General features: G+C 48.2%; 9 non-coding genes across 9 annotated transcripts; all 9 read left to right on the forward strand.

Moving 5' to 3' along the window:
• Positions 1 to 413: 413 nt before the first annotated feature.
• LOC136603690 (U2 spliceosomal RNA) lies at positions 414 to 604 on the forward strand. Its single transcript, XR_010789674.1, has one exon. It is a non-coding gene; the product is annotated as a U2 spliceosomal RNA (small nuclear RNA).
• A 2617-nt stretch (positions 605 to 3221) lies between these two features.
• LOC136603698 (U2 spliceosomal RNA) lies at positions 3222 to 3412 on the forward strand. Its single transcript, XR_010789681.1, has one exon. It is a non-coding gene; the product is annotated as a U2 spliceosomal RNA (small nuclear RNA).
• Positions 3413 to 6033: 2621 nt separating this feature from the next.
• Positions 6034 to 6224, forward strand: LOC136603699 (U2 spliceosomal RNA). The gene has a single exon (XR_010789682.1). It is a non-coding gene; the product is annotated as a U2 spliceosomal RNA (small nuclear RNA).
• Positions 6225 to 8852: 2628 nt separating this feature from the next.
• On the forward strand, positions 8853 to 9043 carry LOC136603700 (U2 spliceosomal RNA). Its single transcript, XR_010789683.1, has one exon. It is a non-coding gene; the product is annotated as a U2 spliceosomal RNA (small nuclear RNA).
• Positions 9044 to 11660: 2617 nt separating this feature from the next.
• Positions 11661 to 11851, forward strand: LOC136603701 (U2 spliceosomal RNA). Its single transcript, XR_010789684.1, has one exon. It is a non-coding gene; the product is annotated as a U2 spliceosomal RNA (small nuclear RNA).
• Positions 11852 to 14475: 2624 nt separating this feature from the next.
• On the forward strand, positions 14476 to 14666 carry LOC136603692 (U2 spliceosomal RNA). The gene has a single exon (XR_010789675.1). It is a non-coding gene; the product is annotated as a U2 spliceosomal RNA (small nuclear RNA).
• A 2625-nt stretch (positions 14667 to 17291) lies between these two features.
• LOC136603693 (U2 spliceosomal RNA) lies at positions 17292 to 17482 on the forward strand. The gene has a single exon (XR_010789676.1). It is a non-coding gene; the product is annotated as a U2 spliceosomal RNA (small nuclear RNA).
• Positions 17483 to 20120: 2638 nt separating this feature from the next.
• On the forward strand, positions 20121 to 20311 carry LOC136603694 (U2 spliceosomal RNA). Its single transcript, XR_010789677.1, has one exon. It is a non-coding gene; the product is annotated as a U2 spliceosomal RNA (small nuclear RNA).
• Positions 20312 to 22946: 2635 nt separating this feature from the next.
• LOC136603695 (U2 spliceosomal RNA) lies at positions 22947 to 23137 on the forward strand. Its single transcript, XR_010789678.1, has one exon. It is a non-coding gene; the product is annotated as a U2 spliceosomal RNA (small nuclear RNA).
• The last annotated feature ends 221 nt before the right edge of the window (positions 23138 to 23358 follow it).

The following is a 23358-nucleotide window of genomic DNA, read 5'->3' on the forward strand; positions in this document are numbered from 1 at the left end:
TATTTCCCTTATTTTAGGTTAAAAGTTTCCATCCGTCCCCACTGGAAATGCGGCCGGCCGAAGAGATCCCTCCAACCGACCGACCGACGCACCTTCAGAGACAAACTAGTGCTTGCTTCTAGTGTCATCGCCGGCTTAACCATCCTTTGTAGGGAGCTGACGAGTCCTGCAGTAGCAGCAGCAGCAGGCTCTGCAAGCCTAGGATGCGTGAGCACGGTGCAAGAGGAAGGACTGAGGGTGTGAGGCTGGGCGCGGTTGAGAAGGCGTGGGGCGGGGCTATGGAAAGTTTTAATAGCTCTCCCAGCTGCCTGGGTGCATTGTGGGTGCGCCCAGAGTGCTGGCTGAGCGTGTTGCCTCAAGCCTTGGAAGTGGAGTTGGGCGGGCCGGGCTACAGGTGAAACCCATTTCGGGTTATCGCTTCTCGGCCTTTTGGCTAAGATCAAGTGTAGTATCTGTTCTTATCAGTTTAATATCTGATACGTCCCCTATCTGGGGACCATATATTAAATGGATTTTTAGAACAGGGAGCTGGAAAAAGAGCTTGCTCTGTCCACTCCACGCATTGACCTGGTATTGCAGTACCTCCAGGACCGGTGCACCCCCTTTCCTACAGCAGTTTCCAAAAGCAGAAAAACAAAACCGACGAGCAAGAGGTGCAGCGCAGCTGTGGCGGCGGCTGCTGCTACCACCCAAGCACTTTGATTGACACTCAGCCCGTCTGCTCGCAACATTGTATCCACTGAGCAGCTGCGTCTGCCAGAGTGTGCACAGCACAGGTACAACTGGAAGCAAAACACACACACACACACACACCAGTTCATATGGCAGCCGCACTCTATAGTTCGTACCTACCGCTGCGCTAATAGCCAAGTTGGAAACATCGGGCAGGCACAGCGTATCCTGGCAGCCTGCGTCTGTATGCTCCACGTATTCGGGTCATGGGTGTATGTGCAGGGGGCCCGGAGCCCTAGGGGGCCCATAAAGTCTCTCTTCCCCACATTGTAAACCAATGCTATCAATGACGCTTTATAGTTTGGGGGCCCAGTTCCAGACTTTGTACTGGGGCCCCGCAGCTTCAAGTTACACCTCCGGATCAGGATAATGCTAGGCCATTCCAACCAGCCTGTGTGTGTGACCTGCAGTCGCTGGTAGTCGAAAAGCGGCCGGCCCCGGATGCGCGCTTCAGAGTGGACAGACAGCAGCGGACCCCCAATCACACAGGCCCAAGGCTTGCTATGTAGCACGGAATACCTCATTGGACTGCAGCACTCCACGCGGGCTGAGATACACGCTCCACGTGGGATGGGCAGTATTCGTCCATGAAGATCCAGGCCAACGTTTAGAGATGGAGCAACACTCGGGGAGCAAAGAACTCCAACGAACGGACGCCTACTTTACAAGGATGTATTGCTTTATTCAATGCATGGACACAGAAACAGTTCAACCGCTCGATTACAGACCGCAGTCAATACAGTAAAGAAAGAAATGTGTCTGTTTAATGTAAACTTGCATGGAGCTCGTTTGTCAGCCACTGACTGACTGAATGCTGAAACGTGGTCTGACGTTACATGCACCACCAGGGATAAGGCCTTGCCTATAAGCATTCCCCAGCTGGCAAAAACCGAACCTCCCTGCCTATTCCTCACCATGGAAGAACGGAACCTACCTTTTTTTTAAAAAAAGAAAGCCACAGCAGCAGCCAACTCGATTTTGGTAGGCCGCTGTCTCCCCCTTGTGTGCTGCATAAAAAATGCACTCCACTAAAAATAGCAATGATCCACGAAATAGAGCGTATGGAGAGAATGAGGCTTCCAGATGAGCCGTCAGGCTATGATAAATTGTATCACACCTGGGCGATATGGATAGATGCCCGGAGCTCACCCCTATTTACCAAGTGGTTACAGACAGGGACATGTGAGTAACACGTTTAAACCACAATCGTAAAGAGAAACAACAATTCCGGAGCCCGCCCCCCCCCCCCCTTTTTGTTTTATTTTTTCTTTCTCCCGTGTCATAGATACCTACCCCCCCCTTACCCTCCCCTCATTCCCCTGTTTGTAGACCTTATAAAATATCACAGACAAACATGATATAGTTCAACTCGAAATTGATTTATTAAGTTTCATTGTCAAAGTTAATTTTACATTGCTTTGAGATAAGGCAAAAGTTTCCCCCCCTCCATGAAACCAATAAAACCTATATTGAATAAAATAAAAATGATGCAGTTACCGGTAGTTCTGCAGCTTCTTGGTGGAAATAAAGACCATCTCCCGTCTCCCAGCTGCAGCAGAGACTGACTGAAATGGCTGCCAAGCCCGGTATTAATGCTTCTAAATTGATGACATCACAAAGGAGTGACATCGTCAGCCTTCCAAACACCTGGCTCAATTGCATACAGTATGTATGTATGTATGCATGTATGTGAGTGAGTCTATCTATCTATCTATCTATCTATCTATCTATCTATCTTTATTAATTATGTAGAATATAGATATGGATTATTTCTAAATTACAGATTTTGTAGATATAGATTAAAGATAGATTTAAGATTGTGTGTGTGTGTGTGTGTGTGTGTGTGTGTGTGTGTGTGTGTGTGTGTGTGTGTGTGTGTGTATATATAATGTATATATGTAAAAAAAAATATAAAATCTGTAGTTATGTATGTATGTATGTATGGCGGGCGGGCAAAAAAGGCCTGCTGTATGTTTTTAAGTTCTTCGGATGACCATGCCGCTCTAATATTCTCCTTACTAGGGTCTACTAATGCTGGCCCAGGGGAAGGCAATAAAGCCCTATGGGGCCGAAGCCAATTTCCCTTATTTTAGGTTAAAAGTTTCCATCCGTCCCCACTGGAAATGCGGCCGGCCGAAGAGATCCCTCCAACCGACCGACCGACGCACCTTCAGAGACAAACTAGTGCTTGCTTCTAGTGTCATCGCCGGCTTAACCATCCTTTGTAGGGAGCTGACGAGTCCTGCAGTAGCAGCAGCAGCAGGCTCTGCAAGCCTAGGATGCGTGAGCACGGTGCAAGAGGAAGGACTGAGGGTGTGAGGCTGGGCGCGGTTGAGAAGGCGTGGGGCGGGGCTATGGAAAGTTTTAATAGCTCTCCCAGCTGCCTGGGTGCATTGTGGGTGCGCCCAGAGTGCTGGCTGAGCGTGTTGCCTCAAGCCTTGGAAGTGGAGTTGGGCGGGCCGGGCTACAGGTGAAACCCATTTCGGGTTATCGCTTCTCGGCCTTTTGGCTAAGATCAAGTGTAGTATCTGTTCTTATCAGTTTAATATCTGATACGTCCCCTATCTGGGGACCATATATTAAATGGATTTTTAGAACAGGGAGCTGGAAAAAGAGCTTGCTCTGTCCACTCCACGCATTGACCTGGTATTGCAGTACCTCCAGGACCGGTGCACCCCCTTTCCTACAGCAGTTTCCAAAAGCAGAAAAACAAAACCGACGAGCAAGAGGTGCAGCGCAGCTGTGGCGGCGGCTGCTGCTACCACCCAAGCACTTTGATTGACACTCAGCCCGTCTGCTCGCAACATTGTATCCACTGAGCAGCTGCGTCTGCCAGAGTGTGCACAGCACAGGTACAACTGGAAGCAAAACACACACACACACACACACCAGTTCATATGGCAGCCGCACTCTATAGTTCGTACCTACCGCTGCGCTAATAGCCAAGTTGGAAACATCGGGCAGGCACAGCGTATCCTGGCAGCCTGCGTCTGTATGCTCCACGTATTCGGGTCATGGGTGTATGTGCAGGGGGCCCGGAGCCCTAGGGGGCCCATAAAGTCTCTCTTCCCCACATTGTAAACCAATGCTATCAATGACGCTTTATAGTTTGGGGGCCCAGTTCCAGACTTTGTACTGGGGCCCCGCAGCTTCAAGTTACACCTCCGGATCAGGATAATGCTAGGCCATTCCAACCAGCCTGTGTGTGTGACCTGCAGTCGCTGGTAGTCGAAAAGCGGCCGGCCCCGGATGCGCGCTTCAGAGTGGACAGACAGCAGCGGACCCCCAATCACACAGGCCCAAGGCTTGCTATGTAGCACGGAATACCTCATTGGACTGCAGCACTCCACGCGGGCTGAGATACACGCTCCACGTGGGATGGGCAGTATTCGTCCATGAAGATCCAGGCCAACGTTTAGAGATGGAGCAACACTCGGGGAGCAAAGAACTCCAACGAACGGACGCCTACTTTACAAGGATGTATTGCTTTATTCAATGCATGGACACAGAAACAGTTCAACCGCTCGATTACAGACCGCAGTCAATACAGTAAAGAAAGAAATGTGTCTGTTTAATGTAAACTTGCATGGAGCTCGTTTGTCAGCCACTGACTGACTGAATGCTGAAACGTGGTCTGACGTTACATGCACCACCAGGGATAAGGCCTTGCCTATAAGCATTCCCCAGCTGGCAAAAACCGAACCTCCCTGCCTATTCCTCACCATGGAAGAACGGAACCTACCTTTTTTTTAAAAAAAGAAAGCCACAGCAGCAGCCAACTCGATTTTGGTAGGCCGCTGTCTCCCCCTTGTGTGCTGCATAAAAAATGCACTCCACTAAAAATAGCAATGATCCACGAAATAGAGCGTATGGAGAGAATGAGGCTTCCAGATGAGCCGTCAGGCTATGATAAATTGTATCACACCTGGGCGATATGGATAGATGCCCGGAGCTCACCCCTATTTACCAAGTGGTTACAGACAGGGACATGTGAGTAACACGTTTAAACCACAATCGTAAAGAGAAACAACAATTCCGGAGCCCGCCCCCCCCCCCCCTTTTTGTTTTATTTTTTCTTTCTCCCGTGTCATAGATACCTACCCCCCCCTTACCCTCCCCTCATTCCCCTGTTTGTAGACCTTATAAAATATCACAGACAAACATGATATAGTTCAACTCGAAATTGATTTATTAAGTTTCATTGTCAAAGTTAATTTTACATTGCTTTGAGATAAGGCAAAAGTTTCCCCCCCTCCATGAAACCAATAAAACCTATATTGAATAAAATAAAAATGATGCAGTTACCGGTAGTTCTGCAGCTTCTTGGTGGAAATAAAGACCATCTCCCGTCTCCCAGCTGCAGCAGAGACTGACTGAAATGGCTGCCAAGCCCGGTATTAATGCTTCTAAATTGATGACATCACAAAGGAGTGACATCGTCAGCCTTCCAAACACCTGGCTCAATTGCATACAGTATGTATGTATGTATGCATGTATGTGAGTGAGTCTATCTATCTATCTATCTATCTATCTATCTATCTATCTATTAATTATGTAGAATATAGATATGGATTATTTCTAAATTACAGATTTTGTAGATATAGATTAAAGATAGATTTAAGATTGTGTGTGTGTGTGTGTGTGTGTGTGTGTGTGTGTGTGTGTGTGTGTGTGTGTGTGTGTGTGTGTGTGTATATATAATGTATATATGTAAAAAAAAATATAAAATCTGTAGTTATGTATGTATGTATGTATGGCGGGCGGGCAAAAAAGGCCTGCTGTATGTTTTTAAGTTCTTCGGATGACCATGCCGCTCTAATATTCTCCTTACTAGGGTCTACTAATGCTGGCCCAGGGGAAGGCAATAAAGCCCTATGGGGCCGAAGCCAATTTCCCTTATTTTAGGTTAAAAGTTTCCATCCGTCCCCACTGGAAATGCGGCCGGCCGAAGAGATCCCTCCAACCGACCGACCGACGCACCTTCAGAGACAAACTAGTGCTTGCTTCTAGTGTCATCGCCGGCTTAACCATCCTTTGTAGGGAGCTGACGAGTCCTGCAGTAGCAGCAGCAGCAGGCTCTGCAAGCCTAGGATGCGTGAGCACGGTGCAAGAGGAAGGACTGAGGGTGTGAGGCTGGGCGCGGTTGAGAAGGCGTGGGGCGGGGCTATGGAAAGTTTTAATAGCTCTCCCAGCTGCCTGGGTGCATTGTGGGTGCGCCCAGAGTGCTGGCTGAGCGTGTTGCCTCAAGCCTTGGAAGTGGAGTTGGGCGGGCCGGGCTACAGGTGAAACCCATTTCGGGTTATCGCTTCTCGGCCTTTTGGCTAAGATCAAGTGTAGTATCTGTTCTTATCAGTTTAATATCTGATACGTCCCCTATCTGGGGACCATATATTAAATGGATTTTTAGAACAGGGAGCTGGAAAAAGAGCTTGCTCTGTCCACTCCACGCATTGACCTGGTATTGCAGTACCTCCAGGACCGGTGCACCCCCTTTCCTACAGCAGTTTCCAAAAGCAGAAAAACAAAACCGACGAGCAAGAGGTGCAGCGCAGCTGTGGCGGCGGCTGCTGCTACCACCCAAGCACTTTGATTGACACTCAGCCCGTCTGCTCGCAACATTGTATCCACTGAGCAGCTGCGTCTGCCAGAGTGTGCACAGCACAGGTACAACTGGAAGCAAAACACACACACACACACACACCAGTTCATATGGCAGCCGCACTCTATAGTTCGTACCTACCGCTGCGCTAATAGCCAAGTTGGAAACATCGGGCAGGCACAGCGTATCCTGGCAGCCTGCGTCTGTATGCTCCACGTATTCGGGTCATGGGTGTATGTGCAGGGGGCCCGGAGCCCTAGGGGGCCCATAAAGTCTCTCTTCCCCACATTGTAAACCAATGCTATCAATGACGCTTTATAGTTTGGGGGCCCAGTTCCAGACTTTGTACTGGGGCCCCGCAGCTTCAAGTTACACCTCCGGATCAGGATAATGCTAGGCCATTCCAACCAGCCTGTGTGTGTGACCTGCAGTCGCTGGTAGTCGAAAAGCGGCCGGCCCCGGATGCGCGCTTCAGAGTGGACAGACAGCAGCGGACCCCCAATCACACAGGCCCAAGGCTTGCTATGTAGCACGGAATACCTCATTGGACTGCAGCACTCCACGCGGGCTGAGATACACGCTCCACGTGGGATGGGCAGTATTCGTCCATGAAGATCCAGGCCAACGTTTAGAGATGGAGCAACACTCGGGGAGCAAAGAACTCCAACGAACGGACGCCTACTTTACAAGGATGTATTGCTTTATTCAATGCATGGACACAGAAACAGTTCAACCGCTCGATTACAGACCGCAGTCAATACAGTAAAGAAAGAAATGTGTCTGTTTAATGTAAACTTGCATGGAGCTCGTTTGTCAGCCACTGACTGACTGAATGCTGAAACGTGGTCTGACGTTACATGCACCACCAGGGATAAGGCCTTGCCTATAAGCATTCCCCAGCTGGCAAAAACCGAACCTCCCTGCCTATTCCTCACCATGGAAGAACGGAACCTACCTTTTTTTTAAAAAAAGAAAGCCACAGCAGCAGCCAACTCGATTTTGGTAGGCCGCTGTCTCCCCCTTGTGTGCTGCATAAAAAATGCACTCCACTAAAAATAGCAATGATCCACGAAATAGAGCGTATGGAGAGAATGAGGCTTCCAGATGAGCCGTCAGGCTATGATAAATTGTATCACACCTGGGCGATATGGATAGATGCCCGGAGCTCACCCCTATTTACCAAGTGGTTACAGACAGGGACATGTGAGTAACACGTTTAAACCACAATCGTAAAGAGAAACAACAATTCCGGAGCCCGCCCCCCCCCCCCTTTTTGTTTTATTTTTTCTTTCTCCCGTGTCATAGATACCTACCCCCCCCTTACCCTCCCCTCATTCCCCTGTTTGTAGACCTTATAAAATATCACAGACAAACATGATATAGTTCAACTCGAAATTGATTTATTAAGTTTCATTGTCAAAGTTAATTTTACATTGCTTTGAGATAAGGCAAAAGTTTCCCCCCCTCCATGAAACCAATAAAACCTATATTGAATAAAATAAAAATGATGCAGTTACCGGTAGTTCTGCAGCTTCTTGGTGGAAATAAAGACCATCTCCCGTCTCCCAGCTGCAGCAGAGACTGACTGAAATGGCTGCCAAGCCCGGTATTAATGCTTCTAAATTGATGACATCACAAAGGAGTGACATCGTCAGCCTTCCAAACACCTGGCTCAATTGCATACAGTATGTATGTATGTATGCATGTATGTGAGTGAGTCTATCTATCTATCTATCTATCTATCTATCTATCTATCTATCTTTATTAATTATGTAGAATATAGATATGGATTATTTCTAAATTACAGATTTTGTAGATATAGATTAAAGATAGATTTAAGATTGTGTGTGTGTGTGTGTGTGTGTGTGTGTGTGTGTGTGTGTGTGTGTGTGTGTGTGTGTGTGTGTGTGTGTATATATAATGTATATATGTAAAAAAAAATATAAAATCTGTAGTTATGTATGTATGTATGTATGGCGGGCGGGCAAAAAAGGCCTGCTGTATGTTTTTAAGTTCTTCGGATGACCATGCCGCTCTAATATTCTCCTTACTAGGGTCTACTAATGCTGGCCCAGGGGAAGGCAATAAAGCCCTATGGGGCCGAAGCCAATTTCCCTTATTTTAGGTTAAAAGTTTCCATCCGTCCCCACTGGAAATGCGGCCGGCCGAAGAGATCCCTCCAACCGACCGACCGACGCACCTTCAGAGACAAACTAGTGCTTGCTTCTAGTGTCATCGCCGGCTTAACCATCCTTTGTAGGGAGCTGACGAGTCCTGCAGTAGCAGCAGCAGCAGGCTCTGCAAGCCTAGGATGCGTGAGCACGGTGCAAGAGGAAGGACTGAGGGTGTGAGGCTGGGCGCGGTTGAGAAGGCGTGGGGCGGGGCTATGGAAAGTTTTAATAGCTCTCCCAGCTGCCTGGGTGCATTGTGGGTGCGCCCAGAGTGCTGGCTGAGCGTGTTGCCTCAAGCCTTGGAAGTGGAGTTGGGCGGGCCGGGCTACAGGTGAAACCCATTTCGGGTTATCGCTTCTCGGCCTTTTGGCTAAGATCAAGTGTAGTATCTGTTCTTATCAGTTTAATATCTGATACGTCCCCTATCTGGGGACCATATATTAAATGGATTTTTAGAACAGGGAGCTGGAAAAAGAGCTTGCTCTGTCCACTCCACGCATTGACCTGGTATTGCAGTACCTCCAGGACCGGTGCACCCCCTTTCCTACAGCAGTTTCCAAAAGCAGAAAAACAAAACCGACGAGCAAGAGGTGCAGCGCAGCTGTGGCGGCGGCTGCTGCTACCACCCAAGCACTTTGATTGACACTCAGCCCGTCTGCTCGCAACATTGTATCCACTGAGCAGCTGCGTCTGCCAGAGTGTGCACAGCACAGGTACAACTGGAAGCAAAACACACACACACACACACACCAGTTCATATGGCAGCCGCACTCTATAGTTCGTACCTACCGCTGCGCTAATAGCCAAGTTGGAAACATCGGGCAGGCACAGCGTATCCTGGCAGCCTGCGTCTGTATGCTCCACGTATTCGGGTCATGGGTGTATGTGCAGGGGGCCCGGAGCCCTAGGGGGCCCATAAAGTCTCTCTTCCCCACATTGTAAACCAATGCTATCAATGACGCTTTATAGTTTGGGGGCCCAGTTCCAGACTTTGTACTGGGGCCCCGCAGCTTCAAGTTACACCTCCGGATCAGGATAATGCTAGGCCATTCCAACCAGCCTGTGTGTGTGACCTGCAGTCGCTGGTAGTCGAAAAGCGGCCGGCCCCGGATGCGCGCTTCAGAGTGGACAGACAGCAGCGGACCCCCAATCACACAGGCCCAAGGCTTGCTATGTAGCACGGAATACCTCATTGGACTGCAGCACTCCACGCGGGCTGAGATACACGCTCCACGTGGGATGGGCAGTATTCGTCCATGAAGATCCAGGCCAACGTTTAGAGATGGAGCAACACTCGGGGAGCAAAGAACTCCAACGAACGGACGCCTACTTTACAAGGATGTATTGCTTTATTCAATGCATGGACACAGAAACAGTTCAACCGCTCGATTACAGACCGCAGTCAATACAGTAAAGAAAGAAATGTGTCTGTTTAATGTAAACTTGCATGGAGCTCGTTTGTCAGCCACTGACTGACTGAATGCTGAAACGTGGTCTGACGTTACATGCACCACCAGGGATAAGGCCTTGCCTATAAGCATTCCCCAGCTGGCAAAAACCGAACCTCCCTGCCTATTCCTCACCATGGAAGAACGGAACCTACCTTTTTTTTAAAAAAAGAAAGCCACAGCAGCAGCCAACTCGATTTTGGTAGGCCGCTGTCTCCCCCTTGTGTGCTGCATAAAAAATGCACTCCACTAAAAATAGCAATGATCCACGAAATAGAGCGTATGGAGAGAATGAGGCTTCCAGATGAGCCGTCAGGCTATGATAAATTGTATCACACCTGGGCGATATGGATAGATGCCCGGAGCTCACCCCTATTTACCAAGTGGTTACAGACAGGGACATGTGAGTAACACGTTTAAACCACAATCGTAAAGAGAAACAACAATTCCGGAGCCCGCCCCCCCCCCCCCTTTTTGTTTTATTTTTTCTTTCTCCCGTGTCATAGATACCTACCCCCCCCTTACCCTCCCCTCATTCCCCTGTTTGTAGACCTTATAAAATATCACAGACAAACATGATATAGTTCAACTCGAAATTGATTTATTAAGTTTCATTGTCAAAGTTAATTTTACATTGCTTTGAGATAAGGCAAAAGTTTCCCCCCCTCCATGAAACCAATAAAACCTATATTGAATAAAATAAAAATGATGCAGTTACCGGTAGTTCTGCAGCTTCTTGGTGGAAATAAAGACCATCTCCCGTCTCCCAGCTGCAGCAGAGACTGACTGAAATGGCTGCCAAGCCCGGTATTAATGCTTCTAAATTGATGACATCACAAAGGAGTGACATCGTCAGCCTTCCAAACACCTGGCTCAATTGCATACAGTATGTATGTATGTATGCATGTATGTGAGTGAGTCTATCTATCTATCTATCTATCTATCTATCTATCTATCTTTATTAATTATGTAGAATATAGATATGGATTATTTCTAAATTACAGATTTTGTAGATATAGATTAAAGATAGATTTAAGATTGTGTGTGTGTGTGTGTGTGTGTGTGTGTGTGTGTGTGTGTGTGTGTGTGTGTGTGTGTGTGTATATATAATGTATATATGTAAAAAAAAATATAAAATCTGTAGTTATGTATGTATGTATGTATGGCGGGCGGGCAAAAAAGGCCTGCTGTATGTTTTTAAGTTCTTCGGATGACCATGCCGCTCTAATATTCTCCTTACTAGGGTCTACTAATGCTGGCCCAGGGGAAGGCAATAAAGCCCTATGGGGCCGAAGCCAATTTCCCTTATTTTAGGTTAAAAGTTTCCATCCGTCCCCACTGGAAATGCGGCCGGCCGAAGAGATCCCTCCAACCGACCGACCGACGCACCTTCAGAGACAAACTAGTGCTTGCTTCTAGTGTCATCGCCGGCTTAACCATCCTTTGTAGGGAGCTGACGAGTCCTGCAGTAGCAGCAGCAGCAGGCTCTGCAAGCCTAGGATGCGTGAGCACGGTGCAAGAGGAAGGACTGAGGGTGTGAGGCTGGGCGCGGTTGAGAAGGCGTGGGGCGGGGCTATGGAAAGTTTTAATAGCTCTCCCAGCTGCCTGGGTGCATTGTGGGTGCGCCCAGAGTGCTGGCTGAGCGTGTTGCCTCAAGCCTTGGAAGTGGAGTTGGGCGGGCCGGGCTACAGGTGAAACCCATTTCGGGTTATCGCTTCTCGGCCTTTTGGCTAAGATCAAGTGTAGTATCTGTTCTTATCAGTTTAATATCTGATACGTCCCCTATCTGGGGACCATATATTAAATGGATTTTTAGAACAGGGAGCTGGAAAAAGAGCTTGCTCTGTCCACTCCACGCATTGACCTGGTATTGCAGTACCTCCAGGACCGGTGCACCCCCTTTCCTACAGCAGTTTCCAAAAGCAGAAAAACAAAACCGACGAGCAAGAGGTGCAGCGCAGCTGTGGCGGCGGCTGCTGCTACCACCCAAGCACTTTGATTGACACTCAGCCCGTCTGCTCGCAACATTGTATCCACTGAGCAGCTGCGTCTGCCAGAGTGTGCACAGCACAGGTACAACTGGAAGCAAAACACACACACACACCAGTTCATATGGCAGCCGCACTCTATAGTTCGTACCTACCGCTGCGCTAATAGCCAAGTTGGAAACATCGGGCAGGCACAGCGTATCCTGGCAGCCTGCGTCTGTATGCTCCACGTATTCGGGTCATGGGTGTATGTGCAGGGGGCCCGGAGCCCTAGGGGGCCCATAAAGTCTCTCTTCCCCACATTGTAAACCAATGCTATCAATGACGCTTTATAGTTTGGGGGCCCAGTTCCAGACTTTGTACTGGGGCCCCGCAGCTTCAAGTTACACCTCCGGATCAGGATAATGCTAGGCCATTCCAACCAGCCTGTGTGTGTGACCTGCAGTCGCTGGTAGTCGAAAAGCGGCCGGCCCCGGATGCGCGCTTCAGAGTGGACAGACAGCAGCGGACCCCCAATCACACAGGCCCAAGGCTTGCTATGTAGCACGGAATACCTCATTGGACTGCAGCACTCCACGCGGGCTGAGATACACGCTCCACGTGGGATGGGCAGTATTCGTCCATGAAGATCCAGGCCAACGTTTAGAGATGGAGCAACACTCGGGGAGCAAAGAACTCCAACGAACGGACGCCTACTTTACAAGGATGTATTGCTTTATTCAATGCATGGACACAGAAACAGTTCAACCGCTCGATTACAGACCGCAGTCAATACAGTAAAGAAAGAAATGTGTCTGTTTAATGTAAACTTGCATGGAGCTCGTTTGTCAGCCACTGACTGACTGAATGCTGAAACGTGGTCTGACGTTACATGCACCACCAGGGATAAGGCCTTGCCTATAAGCATTCCCCAGCTGGCAAAAACCGAACCTCCCTGCCTATTCCTCACCATGGAAGAACGGAACCTACCTTTTTTTTAAAAAAAGAAAGCCACAGCAGCAGCCAACTCGATTTTGGTAGGCCGCTGTCTCCCCCTTGTGTGCTGCATAAAAAATGCACTCCACTAAAAATAGCAATGATCCACGAAATAGAGCGTATGGAGAGAATGAGGCTTCCAGATGAGCCGTCAGGCTATGATAAATTGTATCACACCTGGGCGATATGGATAGATGCCCGGAGCTCACCCCTATTTACCAAGTGGTTACAGACAGGGACATGTGAGTAACACGTTTAAACCACAATCGTAAAGAGAAACAACAATTCCGGAGCCCGCCCCCCCCCCCCTTTTTGTTTTATTTTTTCTTTCTCCCGTGTCATAGATACCTACCCCCCCCTTACCCTCCCCTCATTCCCCTGTTTGTAGACCTTATAAAATATCACAGACAAACATGATATAGTTCAACTCGAAATTGATTTATTAAGTTTCATTGTCAAAGTTAATTTTACATTGCTTTGAGATAAGGCAAAAGTTTCCCCCCCTCCATGAAACCAATAAAACCTATATTGAATAAAATAAAAATGATGCAGTTACCGGTAGTTCTGCAGCTTCTTGGTGGAAATAAAGACCATCTCCCGTCTCCCAGCTGCAGCAGAGACTGACTGAAATGGCTGCCAAGCCCGGTATTAATGCTTCTAAATTGATGACATCACAAAGGAGTGACATCGTCAGCCTTCCAAACACCTGGCTCAATTGCATACAGTATGTATGTATGTATGCATGTATGTGAGTGAGTCTATCTATCTATCTATCTATCTATCTATCTATCTATCTATCTTTATTAATTATGTAGAATATAGATATGGATTATTTCTAAATTACAGATTTTGTAGATATAGATTAAAGATAGATTTAAGATTGTGTGTGTGTGTGTGTGTGTGTGTGTGTGTGTGTGTGTGTGTGTGTGTGTGTGTGTGTGTGTGTGTGTGTGTATATATAATGTATATATGTAAAAAAAAATATAAAATCTGTAGTTATGTATGTATGTATGTATGGCGGGCGGGCAAAAAAGGCCTGCTGTATGTTTTTAAGTTCTTCGGATGACCATGCCGCTCTAATATTCTCCTTACTAGGGTCTACTAATGCTGGCCCAGGGGAAGGCAATAAAGCCCTATGGGGCCGAAGCCAATTTCCCTTATTTTAGGTTAAAAGTTTCCATCCGTCCCCACTGGAAATGCGGCCGGCCGAAGAGATCCCTCCAACCGACCGACCGACGCACCTTCAGAGACAAACTAGTGCTTGCTTCTAGTGTCATCGCCGGCTTAACCATCCTTTGTAGGGAGCTGACGAGTCCTGCAGTAGCAGCAGCAGCAGGCTCTGCAAGCCTAGGATGCGTGAGCACGGTGCAAGAGGAAGGACTGAGGGTGTGAGGCTGGGCGCGGTTGAGAAGGCGTGGGGCGGGGCTATGGAAAGTTTTAATAGCTCTCCCAGCTGCCTGGGTGCATTGTGGGTGCGCCCAGAGTGCTGGCTGAGCGTGTTGCCTCAAGCCTTGGAAGTGGAGTTGGGCGGGCCGGGCTACAGGTGAAACCCATTTCGGGTTATCGCTTCTCGGCCTTTTGGCTAAGATCAAGTGTAGTATCTGTTCTTATCAGTTTAATATCTGATACGTCCCCTATCTGGGGACCATATATTAAATGGATTTTTAGAACAGGGAGCTGGAAAAAGAGCTTGCTCTGTCCACTCCACGCATTGACCTGGTATTGCAGTACCTCCAGGACCGGTGCACCCCCTTTCCTACAGCAGTTTCCAAAAGCAGAAAAACAAAACCGACGAGCAAGAGGTGCAGCGCAGCTGTGGCGGCGGCTGCTGCTACCACCCAAGCACTTTGATTGACACTCAGCCCGTCTGCTCGCAACATTGTATCCACTGAGCAGCTGCGTCTGCCAGAGTGTGCACAGCACAGGTACAACTGGAAGCAAAACACACACACACACACACACCAGTTCATATGGCAGCCGCACTCTATAGTTCGTACCTACCGCTGCGCTAATAGCCAAGTTGGAAACATCGGGCAGGCACAGCGTATCCTGGCAGCCTGCGTCTGTATGCTCCACGTATTCGGGTCATGGGTGTATGTGCAGGGGGCCCGGAGCCCTAGGGGGCCCATAAAGTCTCTCTTCCCCACATTGTAAACCAATGCTATCAATGACGCTTTATAGTTTGGGGGCCCAGTTCCAGACTTTGTACTGGGGCCCCGCAGCTTCAAGTTACACCTCCGGATCAGGATAATGCTAGGCCATTCCAACCAGCCTGTGTGTGTGACCTGCAGTCGCTGGTAGTCGAAAAGCGGCCGGCCCCGGATGCGCGCTTCAGAGTGGACAGACAGCAGCGGACCCCCAATCACACAGGCCCAAGGCTTGCTATGTAGCACGGAATACCTCATTGGACTGCAGCACTCCACGCGGGCTGAGATACACGCTCCACGTGGGATGGGCAGTATTCGTCCATGAAGATCCAGGCCAACGTTTAGAGATGGAGCAACACTCGGGGAGCAAAGAACTCCAACGAACGGACGCCTACTTTACAAGGATGTATTGCTTTATTCAATGCATGGACACAGAAACAGTTCAACCGCTCGATTACAGACCGCAGTCAATACAGTAAAGAAAGAAATGTGTCTGTTTAATGTAAACTTGCATGGAGCTCGTTTGTCAGCCACTGACTGACTGAATGCTGAAACGTGGTCTGACGTTACATGCACCACCAGGGATAAGGCCTTGCCTATAAGCATTCCCCAGCTGGCAAAAACCGAACCTCCCTGCCTATTCCTCACCATGGAAGAACGGAACCTACCTTTTTTTTAAAAAAAGAAAGCCACAGCAGCAGCCAACTCGATTTTGGTAGGCCGCTGTCTCCCCCTTGTGTGCTGCATAAAAAATGCACTCCACTAAAAATAGCAATGATCCACGAAATAGAGCGTATGGAGAGAATGAGGCTTCCAGATGAGCCGTCAGGCTATGATAAATTGTATCACACCTGGGCGATATGGATAGATGCCCGGAGCTCACCCCTATTTACCAAGTGGTTACAGACAGGGACATGTGAGTAACACGTTTAAACCACAATCGTAAAGAGAAACAACAATTCCGGAGCCCGCCCCCCCCCCCCCTTTTTGTTTTATTTTTTCTTTCTCCCGTGTCATAGATACCTACCCCCCCCTTACCCTCCCCTCATTCCCCTGTTTGTAGACCTTATAAAATATCACAGACAAACATGATATAGTTCAACTCGAAATTGATTTATTAAGTTTCATTGTCAAAGTTAATTTTACATTGCTTTGAGATAAGGCAAAAGTTTCCCCCCCTCCATGAAACCAATAAAACCTATATTGAATAAAATAAAAATGATGCAGTTACCGGTAGTTCTGCAGCTTCTTGGTGGAAATAAAGACCATCTCCCGTCTCCCAGCTGCAGCAGAGACTGACTGAAATGGCTGCCAAGCCCGGTATTAATGCTTCTAAATTGATGACATCACAAAGGAGTGACATCGTCAGCCTTCCAAACACCTGGCTCAATTGCATACAGTATGTATGTATGTATGCATGTATGTGAGTGAGTCTATCTATCTATCTATCTATCTATCTATCTATCTATCTATCTTTATTAATTATGTAGAATATAGATATGGATTATTTCTAAATTACAGATTTTGTAGATATAGATTAAAGATAGATTTAAGATTGTGTGTGTGTGTGTGTGTGTGTGTGTGTGTGTGTGTGTGTGTGTGTGTGTGTGTGTGTGTGTGTGTATATATAATGTATATATGTAAAAAAAAATATAAAATCTGTAGTTATGTATGTATGTATGTATGGCGGGCGGGCAAAAAAGGCCTGCTGTATGTTTTTAAGTTCTTCGGATGACCATGCCGCTCTAATATTCTCCTTACTAGGGTCTACTAATGCTGGCCCAGGGGAAGGCAATAAAGCCCTATGGGGCCGAAGCCAATTTCCCTTATTTTAGGTTAAAAGTTTCCATCCGTCCCCACTGGAAATGCGGCCGGCCGAAGAGATCCCTCCAACCGACCGACCGACGCACCTTCAGAGACAAACTAGTGCTTGCTTCTAGTGTCATCGCCGGCTTAACCATCCTTTGTAGGGAGCTGACGAGTCCTGCAGTAGCAGCAGCAGCAGGCTCTGCAAGCCTAGGATGCGTGAGCACGGTGCAAGAGGAAGGACTGAGGGTGTGAGGCTGGGCGCGGTTGAGAAGGCGTGGGGCGGGGCTATGGAAAGTTTTAATAGCTCTCCCAGCTGCCTGGGTGCATTGTGGGTGCGCCCAGAGTGCTGGCTGAGCGTGTTGCCTCAAGCCTTGGAAGTGGAGTTGGGCGGGCCGGGCTACAGGTGAAACCCATTTCGGGTTATCGCTTCTCGGCCTTTTGGCTAAGATCAAGTGTAGTATCTGTTCTTATCAGTTTAATATCTGATACGTCCCCTATCTGGGGACCATATATTAAATGGATTTTTAGAACAGGGAGCTGGAAAAAGAGCTTGCTCTGTCCACTCCACGCATTGACCTGGTATTGCAGTACCTCCAGGACCGGTGCACCCCCTTTCCTACAGCAGTTTCCAAAAGCAGAAAAACAAAACCGACGAGCAAGAGGTGCAGCGCAGCTGTGGCGGCGGCTGCTGCTACCACCCAAGCACTTTGATTGACACTCAGCCCGTCTGCTCGCAACATTGTATCCACTGAGCAGCTGCGTCTGCCAGAGTGTGCACAGCACAGGTACAACTGGAAGCAAAACACACACACACACACACACCAGTTCATATGGCAGCCGCACTCTATAGTTCGTACCTACCGCTGCGCTAATAGCCAAGTTGGAAACATCGGGCAGGCACAGCGTATCCTGGCAGCCTGCGTCTGTATGCTCCACGTATTCGGGTCATGGGTGTATGTGCAGGGGGCCCGGAGCCCTAGGGGGCCCATAAAGTCTCTCTTCCCCACATTGTAAACCAATGCTATCAATGACGCTTTATAGTTTGGGGGCCCAGTTCCAGACTTTGTACTGGGGCCCCGCAGCTTCAAGTTACACCTCCGGATCAGGATAATGCTAGGCCATTCCAACCAGCCTGTGTGTGTGACCTGCAGTCGCTGGTAGTCGAAAAGCGGCCGGCCCCGGATGCGCGCTTCAGAGTGGACAGACAGCAGCGGACCCCCAATCACACAGGCCCAAGGCTTGCTATGTAGCACGGAATACCTCATTGGACTGCAGCACTCCACGCGGGCTGAGATACACGCTCCACGTGGGATGGGCAGTATTCGTCCATGAAGATCCAGGCCAACGTTTAGAGATGGAGCAACACTCGGGGAGCAAAGAACTCCAACGAACGGACGCCTACTTTACAAGGATGTATTGCTTTATTCAATGCATGGACACAGAAACAGTTCAACCGCTCGATTACAGACCGCAGTCAATACAGTAAAGAAAGAAATGTGTCTGTTTAATGTAAACTTGCATGGAGCTCGTTTGTCAGCCACTGACTGACTGAATGCTGAAACGTGGTCTGACGTTACATGCACCACCAGGGATAAGGCCTTGCCTATAAGCATTCCCCAGCTGGCAAAAACCGAACCTCCCTGCCTATTCCTCACCATGGAAGAACGGAACCTACCTTTTTTTTAAAAAAAGAAAGCCACAGCAGCAGCCAACTCGATTTTGGTAGGCCGCTGTCTCCCCCTTGTGTGCTGCATAAAAAATGCACTCCACTAAAAATAGCAATGATCCACGAAATAGAGCGTATGGAGAGAATGAGGCTTCCAGATGAGCCGTCAGGCTATGATAAATTGTATCACACCTGGGCGATATGGATAGATGCCCGGAGCTCACCCCTATTTACCAAGTGGTTACAGACAGGGACATGTGAGTAACACGTTTAAACCACAATCGTAAAGAGAAACAACAATTCCGGAGCCCGCCCCCCCCCCCCTTTTTGTTTTATTTTTTCTTTCTCCCGTGTCATAGATACCTACCCCCCCCTTACCCTCCCCTCATTCCCCTGTTTGTAGACCTTATAAAATATCACAGACAAACATGATATAGTTCAACTCGAAATTGATTTATTAAGTTTCATTGTCAAAGTTAATTTTACATTGCTTTGAGATAAGGCAAAAGTTTCCCCCCCTCCATGAAACCAATAAAACCTATATTGAATAAAATAAAAATGATGCAGTTACCGGTAGTTCTGCAGCTTCTTGGTGGAAATAAAGACCATCTCCCGTCTCCCAGCTGCAGCAGAGACTGACTGAAATGGCTGCCAAGCCCGGTATTAATGCTTCTAAATTGATGACATCACAAAGGAGTGACATCGTCAGCCTTCCAAACACCTGGCTCAATTGCATACAGTATGTATGTATGTATGCATGTATGTGAGTGAGTCTATCTATCTATCTATCTATCTATCTATCTATCTATCTATCTTTATTAATTATGTAGAATATAGATATGGATTATTTCTAAATTACAGATTTTGTAGATATAGATTAAAGATAGATTTAAGATTGTGTGTGTGTGTGTGTGTGTGTGTGTGTGTGTGTGTGTGTGTGTGTGTGTGTGTGTGTGTGTGTGTGTGTGTGTGTGTGTATATATAATGTATATATGTAAAAAAAAATATAAAATCTGTAGTTATGTATGTATGTATGTATGGCGGGCGGGCAAAAAAGGCCTGCTGTATGTTTTTAAGTTCTTCGGATGACCATGCCGCTCTAATATTCTCCTTACTAGGGTCTACTAATGCTGGCCCAGGGGAAGGCAATAAAGCCCTATGGGGCCGAAGCCAATTTCCCTTATTTTAGGTTAAAAGTTTCCATCCGTCCCCACTGGAAATGCGGCCGGCCGAAGAGATCCCTCCAACCGACCGACCGACGCACCTTCAGAGACAAACTAGTGCTTGCTTCTAGTGTCATCGCCGGCTTAACCATCCTTTGTAGGGAGCTGACGAGTCCTGCAGTAGCAGCAGCAGCAGGCTCTGCAAGCCTAGGATGCGTGAGCACGGTGCAAGAGGAAGGACTGAGGGTGTGAGGCTGGGCGCGGTTGAGAAGGCGTGGGGCGGGGCTATGGAAAGTTTTAATAGCTCTCCCAGCTGCCTGGGTGCATTGTGGGTGCGCCCAGAGTGCTGGCTGAGCGTGTTGCCTCAAGCCTTGGAAGTGGAGTTGGGCGGGCCGGGCTACAGGTGAAACCCATTTCGGGTTATCGCTTCTCGGCCTTTTGGCTAAGATCAAGTGTAGTATCTGTTCTTATCAGTTTAATATCTGATACGTCCCCTATCTGGGGACCATATATTAAATGGATTTTTAGAACAGGGAGCTGGAAAAAGAGCTTGCTCTGTCCACTCCACGCATTGACCTGGTATTGCAGTACCTCCAGGACCGGTGCACCCCCTTTCCTACAGCAGTTTCCAAAAGCAGAAAAACAAAACCGACGAGCAAGAGGTGCAGCGCAGCTGTGGCGGCGGCTGCTGCTACCACCCAAGCACTTTGATTGACACTCAGCCCGTCTGCTCGCAACATTGTATCCACTGAGCAGCTGCGTCTGCCAGAGTGTGCACAGCACAGGTACAACTGGAAGCAAAACACACACACACACACACACCAGTTCATATGGCAGCCGCACTCTATAGTTCGTACCTACCGCTGCGCTAATAGCCAAGTTGGAAACATCGGGCAGGCACAGCGTATCCTGGCAGCCTGCGTCTGTATGCTCCACGTATTCGGGTCATGGGTGTATGTGCAGGGGGCCCGGAGCCCTAGGGGGCCCATAAAGTCTCTCTTCCCCACATTGTAAACCAATGCTATCAATGACGCTTTATAGTTTGGGGGCCCAGTTCCAGACTTTGTACTGGGGCCCCGCAGCTTCAAGTTACACCTCCGGATCAGGATAATGCTAGGCCATTCCAACCAGCCTGTGTGTGTGACCTGCAGTCGCTGGTAGTCGAAAAGCGGCCGGCCCCGGATGCGCGCTTCAGAGTGGACAGACAGCAGCGGACCCCCAATCACACAGGCCCAAGGCTTGCTATGTAGCACGGAATACCTCATTGGACTGCAGCACTCCACGCGGGCTGAGATACACGCTCCACGTGGGATGGGCAGTATTCGTCCATGAAGATCCAGGCCAACGTTTAGAGATGGAGCAACACTCGGGGAGCAAAGAACTCCAACGAACGGACGCCTACTTTACAAGGATGTATTGCTTTATTCAATGCATGGACACAGAAACAGTTCAACCGCTCGATTACAGACCGCAGTCAATACAGTAAAGAAAGAAATGTGTCTGTTTAATGTAAACTTGCATGGAGCTCGTTTGTCAGCCACTGACTGACTGAATGCTGAAACGTGGTCTGACGTTACATGCACCACCAGGGATAAGGCCTTGCCTATAAGCATTCCCCAGCTGGCAAAAACCGAACCTCCCTGCCTATTCCTCACCATGGAAGAACGGAACCTACCTTTTTTTAAAAAAAGAAAGCCACAGCAGCAGCCAACTCGATTTTGGTAGGCCGCTGTCTCCCCCTTGTGTGCTGCATAAAAAATGCACTCCACTAAAAATAGCAATGATCCACGAAATAGAGCGTATGGAGAGAATGAGGCTTCCAGATGAGCCGTCAGGCTATGATAAATTGTATCACACCTGGGCGATATGGATAGATGCCCGGAGCTCACCCCTATTTACCAAGTGGTTACAGACAGGGACATGTGAGTAACACGTTTAAACCACAATCGTAAAGAGAAACAACAATTCCGGAGCCCGCCCCCCCCCCCCTTTTTGTTTTATTTTTTCTTTCTCCCGTGTCATAGATACCTACCCCCCCCTTACCCTCCCCTCATTCCCCTGTTTGTAGACCTTATAAAATATCACAGACAAACATGATATAGTTCAACTCGAAATTGATTTATTAAGTTTCATTGTCAAAGTTAATTTTACATTGCTTTGAGATAAGGCAAAAGTTTCCCCCCCTCCATGAAACCAATAAAACCTATATTGAATAAAATAAAAATGATGCAGTTACCGGTAGTTCTGCAGCTTCTTGGTGGAAATAAAGACCATCTCCCGTCTCCCAGCTGCAGCAGAGACTGACTGAAATGGCTGCCAAGCCCGGTATTAATGCTTCTAAATTGATGACATCACAAAGGAGTGACATCGTCAGCCTTCCAAACACCTGGCTCAATTGCATACAGTATGTATGTATGTATGCATGTATGTGAGTGAGTCTATCTATCTATCTATCTATCTATCTATCTATCTATCTATCTATCTATCTATCTTTATTAATTATGTAGAATATAGATATGGATTATTTCTAAATTACAGATTTTGTAGATATAGATTAAAGATAGATTTAAGATTGTGTGTGTGTGTGTGTGTGTGTGTGTGTGTGTGTGTGTGTGTGTGTGTGTGTGTGTGTGTGTGTGTATATATAATGTATATATGTAAAAAAAAATATAAAATCTGTAGTTATGTATGTATGTATGTATGGCGGGCGGGCAAAAAAGGCCTGCTGTATGTTTTTAAGTTCTTCGGATGACCATGCCGCTCTAATATTCTCCTTACTAGGGTCTACTAATGCTGGCCCAGGGGAAGGCAATAAAGCCCTATGGGGCCGAAGCCAATTTCCCTTATTTTAGGTTAAAAGTTTCCATCCGTCCCCACTGGAAATGCGGCCGGCCGAAGAGATCCCTCCAACCGACCGACCGACGCACCTTCAGAGACAAACTAGTGCTTGCTTCTAGTGTCATCGCCGGCTTAACCATCCTTTGTAGGGAGCTGACGAGTCCTGCAGTAGCAGCAGCAGCAGGCTCTGCAAGCCTAGGATGCGTGAGCACGGTGCAAGAGGAAGGACTGAGGGTGTGAGGCTGGGCGCGGTTGAGAAGGCGTGGGGCGGGGCTATGGAAAGTTTTAATAGCTCTCCCAGCTGCCTGGGTGCATTGTGGGTGCGCCCAGAGTGCTGGCTGAGCGTGTTGCCTCAAGCCTTGGAAGTGGAGTTGGGCGGGCCGGGCTACAGGTGAAACCCATTTCGGGTTATCGCTTCTCGGCCTTTTGGCTAAGATCAAGTGTAGTATCTGTTCTTATCAGTTTAATATCTGATACGTCCCCTATCTGGGGACCATATATTAAATGGATTTTTAGAACAGGGAGCTGGAAAAAGAGCTTGCTCTGTCCACTCCACGCATTGACCTGGTATTGCAGTACCTCCAGGACCGGTGCACCCCCTTTCCTACAGCAGTTTCCAAAAGCAGAAAAACAAAACCGACGAGCAAGAGGTGCAGCGCAGCTGTGGCGGCGGCTGCTGCTACCACCCAAGCACTTTGATTGACACTCAGCCCGTCTGCTCGCAACATTGTATCCACTGAGCAGCTGCGTCTGCCAGAGTGTGCACAGCACAGGTACAACTGGAAGCAAAACACACACACACACACACACCAGTTCATATGG

The sequence above is a fragment of the Eleutherodactylus coqui genome, unplaced genomic scaffold (genome assembly GCF_035609145.1).
Source record: "Eleutherodactylus coqui strain aEleCoq1 unplaced genomic scaffold, aEleCoq1.hap1 HAP1_SCAFFOLD_810, whole genome shotgun sequence".
NCBI classification, from domain to species: domain Eukaryota; kingdom Metazoa; phylum Chordata; class Amphibia; order Anura; family Eleutherodactylidae; genus Eleutherodactylus; species Eleutherodactylus coqui.